The sequence below is a fragment of the Malurus melanocephalus genome, unplaced genomic scaffold, assembly GCF_030028575.1.
Source record: "Malurus melanocephalus ecotype Western Australia unplaced genomic scaffold, MMel_1.1 scaffold_548, whole genome shotgun sequence".
Lineage (NCBI taxonomy): Eukaryota > Metazoa > Chordata > Aves > Passeriformes > Maluridae > Malurus > Malurus melanocephalus.
This window is the reverse complement of record NW_026623780.1, coordinates 69796-76988: the sequence shown is the minus strand read 5'-3', so window position 1 is coordinate 76988 and position 7193 is coordinate 69796.

Sequence of the window (7193 nt, the reverse complement as noted above, 5' to 3'; positions counted from 1 at the left end):
TTTTTTTTTTTTAAATAATTATTATGATTGTTTTTCTAATTAATGCAATTAATCAGTGCCTGAAGCGTGAGTGTGGGCAGCGGCGAGAGGAAAACCCCCGCTCTCCCGGTGTCCTTCCATCTGCTGTCTCCCCATTCCCGGCAAAACAAATTCTCCCCTCGTCTCTCCGGGAAAAAAACGGCCTTTGGCATCGCTCCTGCCCGCGGCCACTCCCGAGGAAGGGGATCCACCCCGAGACCCCGGGGAAGAGAGGGTCTGGCATCTCCCCGTAGCGAGGGTGGGCTCGTTGCGGTGGGTCTGGTGATGGGAATCCCGGGAGCCGGGGTGAGGAAGGGAAAATCCTCCCGGAGGCCCTGGGAGGGGAGGACGTGCCCCGTGTGCAGCTCAGGACGGCATCGCTCTCGTGTGGAACMGCGAGCTGAGGGGGATTTATTAAGTGGTCTGAGCCTTTTTTCTGCCACCCCTGAGCATCCTCTAGTTGGTTGATGGATGTGCTCCAGTAGCCTGGCGATCCCAGAGGGGTAGGAGGGGTCCCTGCCGATCCCCCACCCATGCTGGTGTGGACAGAGCTGCCAGCAGTGGGATCTGGGCATGTTGGTGCAGGATAAACCCCATCCCATCCCGCTGTGTGTGCCTGGAGCCCTCCTCTCCCACGGGACTGGCTTGTTCCCAGGGRAAGATGAGGATTCCTGCCCTGAGACAGCGGGAAAAGCACCAGCTGCACCTTTCCCCATTGATCTGTTCATGTCAGGTCTTTGCAGGGTGAATCAGTGGTGTTTTATTGTTCTGGGGAGTGGAGAACAAAGGAACATTCTTCCTCTGGGTGCTTCCTTTGCGTTCCTCAGCTCAGACACGGTTTCTGCCGTTGGATCAGTGGGGYGATGCCCGGCGGGTTGGTGCCGGCTGCTCAGCAAGTCCCATCTCCATCTTTTGGCAAGATGAGCTGAGTGAAGTCTTGCAGTGCAGCTTTTTGGGAAGCTGTTGAATTTTCCATCTTTTCTGCTGGGTTTTCCCTCTAGATGCTCCTGGAGGCAGGTGATGGATTGCCCAGGCTTTGCCACTGCTCTCTGCTGAGSGTGTCCATGGGACAAACACCCCAGGCAGGGCAGAACCTTGGGTCAGTGACAGAACTGATGCTTTAAGTGTYCTCTTCCTACCCTGGCTCCTAACAATGTGTCAGCATTAAATGAACTCCTCACATCGTTCTGAGCCATAGGATGCTTTGTCCATTTTGCTGGACTCTCTCTAACCCCTGTCCCTAAATTATCTGCATCATTAGGGGGCTGCTCGCTCATCCAGCTTCAGGCAGGGAGTTAAAAGCAAAAACTCCAGCAAGGCTCTGAATTCCTAGSAATAATGCCTCTGCAAATGTAAATATAAAAGGAGGAGCTGCCTGTGGACACTGATTTTCAGGGATGTCCASTGTGGAGGTCTGCAAGTAGGGTGTCTTCCACAGCTGGGATTGGAGCATCCTCCCGGAGGATCCGCCCTGGAGGGAACACACCCATTTCAAACTGTGGAGCAGCTGTACTGCTGTCTCCAAGGCTGTATTTTTATAGCTTGTGTCATCCCCATTCTTGCCACCASCATCAGAGGTGGATGCCAGGCTGCAGGATGTGGGAATGCTGAGACCAGTGCCCTCCCCATGCCTGTGTTCAGGGGTTTGCAGCTGGCAGCAATTCTCAGGTTCAATCCCACTAATTAATTATTTGGCAATATCTCTAAATCCCATGTATTCTGTTGCTTATTCTCTTTGATGAAGTGATGGTCCCATTGCTTTAGCTTTGAGTATTCCAGAGCTGATGCAGGCTGGCATGTGGAATCTGCTTTTCCACAGCTTTCCCTATTGTGCTTTTATTAAAAAAAAAAAGAAATTATTTTATATTATTTTCCCCCTTTAATTTTTTTTTGGATGTAGCATGACGGCTGTGTAAGGAACAAGGATGTGGTTCTGTTCCTGCAGAGGTTGGCACCCAGGATTCACCCGGATCCCTCTGGGATCCCATCCTGCTGCACCCATTCCAGGCTGAGATCCCCCCATACATTGCCACCGGGGACGCATGAGAGGTTTTGTGTTTGCAGTGAGGAAAGGAAATTATTTGATGCTTTCACGCTGCTCGTTGCAACTTCTGGTTCTCTTTTTTTTGGGTATTTCCTAAGTTCCCCTCACTTTCCTTTCACACTTCTCCGTCCTCCAGCTGCGATCCTCGTGTTTATTGCGCTTTTTCTGGGAAAACCTTGTGTCTTCTTGGGAGGGAAGAGGAAAACACCCCAGTACTCGCTAATCTCTYTGCAGCTGCTGACCCCTTGCATGTGACCGGGGTTGGGCTGGAAAGTTTCCTTGGAGGAAAGGAGAAAGCCATTTGGCTGTCGGGGAACGGAAAAACCGAAGGAGCCGCTCTCCATCCTGGTTTCCTTGGGACTGGCAGATGCTCGCAGTGGTTTTGGGCTGGCGCAGGCTGCGGCTGCTCTCCAGGATGTGCTGTGCTGTCTGCAGGAGACCTCGGAGCTGCAGCGCCCGCAGCCGCCACTCCCGGCTCCAGTGAGCCGCGGGTGGGCACGGGATGGGCCCCGCTGTGCTGGGGAGGTGCGTGGGAGCGGGGTGGGGATGTGGGGATGGGGGATGTGGGAATGTGGGGATGGGGGATGTAGGGATGTGGGATGTGGGCCAGCGCCGCTCTTGGGGCGCTCGGTGCACGAAGGGGCTGAAGCAGCGATTTGGGGGAGCGGGATGGGGCAGGTGCCCAGCGGGGCTGGATCCTGCCCGTCCCATGTGGATCCTGCCCGTCCCATGTGGATCCTGCCTGTCCCATGTGGATCCTGCCCATCCCATATGGATCCTGCCCATCCCGTGTGGATCCTGCCTGTCCCACGTGGATCCTGCCCGTCCTGTGTGAATATTGCCCCTGCCCGTCCCATGTGGATCCTGCCTGTCCCATGTGGATCCTGCCTGTCCCATGGATTGCTGTGCTGGGATGTCCAGCGAAGGTGGGTTTGACCAACTGCTGCTCCCTGTCCCTTGGCTCAGGGAGGACCAGAAGAGGCCGGGGACTCCTTCCCCACTGCAGCAGCTCCTTACAGAGGATGGCTCRGTCCAAGCTCAGCTGGCACCCTCCATTGGTTTTTCCACACCATCCTGAGGATGCTGGGATGCTCCTGGGCCTGCTGCCACTCAAGGACCATGATGGGATGCAGCCTGTGCTGGCGAGGGATGCTCACAGACACTCCTGAGGGATGGATGGTGTAGTGCTGAAGGACAACTCCTGATACCACACCACACCAGAAGTCAGATCCACAAACCCACTGAGGGATTTCTGCTCCTTTTGGAAGTTTTGGTTTCTTTTCATTGCAAGTCAGAACAACCCTAAATCACAAACCTATGTCTGGATAAGACCAAGCAGTAAGCTGGCTCCCTCTCCCTTGCTCTTTGCAGGTTTAAAAATACATCTCTGCACYGATATGTATTATATACCCACTGAAGTTGGGTTCTTCTCTTTAATCCCAGCTCTGTGAAGGAGGCTTTAACCTGAGCTCACGCCGTTGGAATTCCCTGCTGCGCCAGGGAGAGGCTCCTTGCCTCCAATCGCTTCCAGATGCCATTCCTGCTCCGGGAGCTCTTCCCCTTGCAAAATGTCTCCCCCAGCCCGCCGAAGTTTTCCCGGCTGGATTCGACATCCCGATATCCGGCCAGGCTGAGTAAGCTGAGCCTTAATTTTTTAACCAGAGCCCGATGCCAGTGGCGGGAGGTTGGAGCTCACCCCACGGTGTTGCACAAGCTGGAGCCCCCGGGGTGGATCCTCCATCAGGCTTTGAGCTGCTTGCGACATCGGGTGGTTTTTAAATTTCTTTTAAAACGTAGRTAAATGAGCTGGGATGGAGTTTGGGGTTTGGRCTCCCTGGTGCACCCCTTACCAATGGGGCARAGCTTCCCTGAGTTCCAAAATGGCAGGAAACKGAGGCAGGAGAGTGCTGAGGAAGAGTTGAGGGGTCTTAAATGCTGCTCTGGGGTTTTGCTGGTGCTGTGTGCGCCCTGCCAGCCCAGCATTTCTGCTGTGGATCATAAACCACCCCTGAATGGGGATTAAACCCCCAGTCTGGCAGCTCTGGGGCTGTTGGGTTTGTCTGACCCCCTTTGGCATGTGGGTGGGATTTTATGGCACGAGGATGGATCAGCCCTGCCTGTGTTGAGAATGGAGGAGAACGCTGAAGCATTGAGGGGAAAAATGAGGCAAAAAGTGAGAAATGAGGGAGAAAAATGTAGGGAGGGGGATGCAGGTGGAGTGTGGGGATGCAGGGCTGAACAGGATCAGAGTGTGGGAATTGGGATGGTGTCAGAAATGAAGGGCAGTGAGGGGCTTTAGGGGTTAAATGTGATGCTGCCTTTGAACAAGGCTCAGGAGCAGTGCCAAGGGCTGGGAAGTCCTCGGGCCCATCCCTGTGCGATCACCAGCGCTGCTTCCAAACCAAAAACTAGAAGGGAAAAAAAAAAAAAGAATCACAAAGAGCTGTCTGTTTGGGCATATTCGGGCTCAACAGGTTTTACTCCYGGGTGGGGTCTGGTATTTGGGGTGGGGGAACTGAGGGTGGCYGAGAGCCCAGCTGTCAGAGCAGGCTCTTCATGCAAAAAGATGGGATTTGTCCTCATAAATCTTACCCGGGCTCCTTTTCCACTGCCTTTTCTCTCGTGGGGTGACGGCTGCCCTCGAGGGCGTGGGTGGTGCAGGCAGGGTGGGAAGGGATGCGCTGCTCCTGAGGAAGGGCTGGAGGAGCTGGGGGGGATTTTCAGTTAAAATATGGATGAACACARGGATTTGGAGCCCTGACACCTGCCTGAGCACCTGGTCCAGCTGCYAAAGCCCTGCATCCCCCAGCTCCTTCAGCATCCTCGTGGTCCATCAGCATCTGCCCTCGAGCTGGGGCTTCCCGGGCCCCTTTGCTGCCTAATTAACGACATCACTGCTTAATTCCCCCTGCATTTACAAGTTAAATCGGCAGATTATCTGTATTATGCAAACGCAGCTTTAAATCTTAATTATTTATTTGCATGGGGTGTCTGGAAATCGGCAGCACTAAGCCTGGGGATGCTGTTCTCTWGGAAGTGCAGACTTTTGCTAGGAAATGAACCCAAACTAGGCTTTTTTTGGTGTGGTGGGTGATGCTCAACACCCCAGCTTGGAAATATGTCTATTTTTTCCTTTTATTTTTTTTTTTGGGGTGGGGGGTGGTTGTTGTGGGAGGCTCATCCTTAAATAGCAGTGTTTTATTTTTAGGTCGGTCGCTGCTTTGGATAATCCGGCTTGGCCGGGCAGCTTTGCTTTTCTTCCCATTCTCAGGGATTTGATAGAAATAGGTTTATTAAATGATTTTATTTTTAATAAAATGATTTAATAAATTTAGTAAATTATTAACAGAATTAAACACAGGGCAGAGGATGGTGGTTCTGCTGCTGGTCTCTCTTCTGTGCTGTCTCGGACGAGGAGCATCCACTGGGATGACCATTAGCAAAACCTCTTCCCAAAGTGTAATTCCCACACTGGAATTACACCTTTGGCTCGGCCAAGGGATGGTTGGGAAGCGGCTGGATTATCTCCCACTAAATACTTGCTGGATGAATAAACTGCTGGTCCCGGGGCGATAGCGACTGGGATGACGTGAGGGATGTGCCGGCCTTGGAAACACCTCRCTCGCGCCAACTGGAGACGTTTTCTCTGGAGGAGGATGAGCTCACCTGGATTTCATTCCCCTCCCAGCCCGGCTTTTGCTCTCTCCCCCCTCGGGAGGTAATTTTAACCGAGGGAGGCTGGCGCCGGCGATGGAGCGCCGTGGGACGGACGGACGGACGGCTGCCTCGCTGCAGGTCTGGCAGGGAGAGGGACCAGAGCCTTGTCCCCATCTCCCCCTCCCCTATTTTAACAGCCCTGGGGGGATTTTGTCCTCGAGGGGCAGGATGGTGACAGGAGGAATTYGGTGGCTCATCCCCGCCCTGTGTGTGTCCCCTCCTGCCTCTGGAATACCTGCTCCAGTCCTGGCTGGCTTTAGTCTTTAACATGGGAAAGATTGGGATTTTGTTTCCTTTTGCCCAAAGCCGTGAGCATCCTGGAGGGAGATGCTGGGGAGTGGTCAGAAGGTGCCTTTTCCCCCCCTCAGATTTGGAAATGGTTATTTCAGTGATTGAACTGATAGGCAGGAGAGGAAACTGAGGCCAGCAACACAGCTGGAGAAGGCAAGGAGCAAAACCCAGCTTGTTTGGGGTTTCTTGAGGGCTCTGGGATATGCGACGTTCATTTCCTGCCGGGATCAGCTGCCGGATGGGTTGAGCTGCCTGCGGCGAGCGGTGGAGACAGCGGCCCCTGACCTGGTGGACGCTGGAACTGTGATGAGACTKTACTGGACCTTGGGCTGGACTGATGGCCTCGGCTGATGGCAGGGAAACCGCTCGGGCAGCTGGAAAACAACCCCGGGAAGAGCGGCAGCAATCCAGCTCCTGGCTCTTCCAGTCGAGCTGGAAAGACCAGCTCAGGGCAAGACCTCGGATCCACCGGGATCCCGCCGGGCCCGTGTGCTTCAGGGTATCACAGWCTGCTCATCCAGGGCTGCAGGAYCMTCCTGYRCCCCKCAGGCAGCTCYGAGCATCCTCATCCTCATTTGCACRGGCAGGGGCTGATGCTGTAATGTGAAGTGCTTTAGCAGGAGCTCCCCAGGGGGAGTTTAACCTYGCTAGTGGATCCTATAATTCACAGCTCTGAATGAAAAGGCTCCTTGTCAGCAGCGATGTTGGGTGCTCTGGTGAGTTCAGGGCTTCTGGGAAGACCCCAGTGCTGAAGGTGAATTTTGTGGCCCCGGGCACATCTGGTTTGGCTGCTGCTTGCCCTGAGCCCTGGGCATTAATCGCTCCTCAAGGCAAATGGTGATGGAAGGAGGAAGCAAAGCTTCTTTGGGTGGAGAGGGAAGGTGTGACCCTGAATGGAGCCATCCCTGCCATCCCAGGGCACGTGCAGAAAGCCTGGTCCCCGGTGAGCAGTATCCGTGAGGAACCATCGCTGGCTGCTGGAAGGTTTTCTTCCCCGTCCCTTGCACAGGGCTGTACCCTCTTTGTTAAATTAATGGGATATTAAGAGCAGAGCATTCTGTGGGGAAGKCTTGCACCTCTCTTATCTCTGCTTTTCCTGGCTAGAGGAGATAGAAAAGGGAGA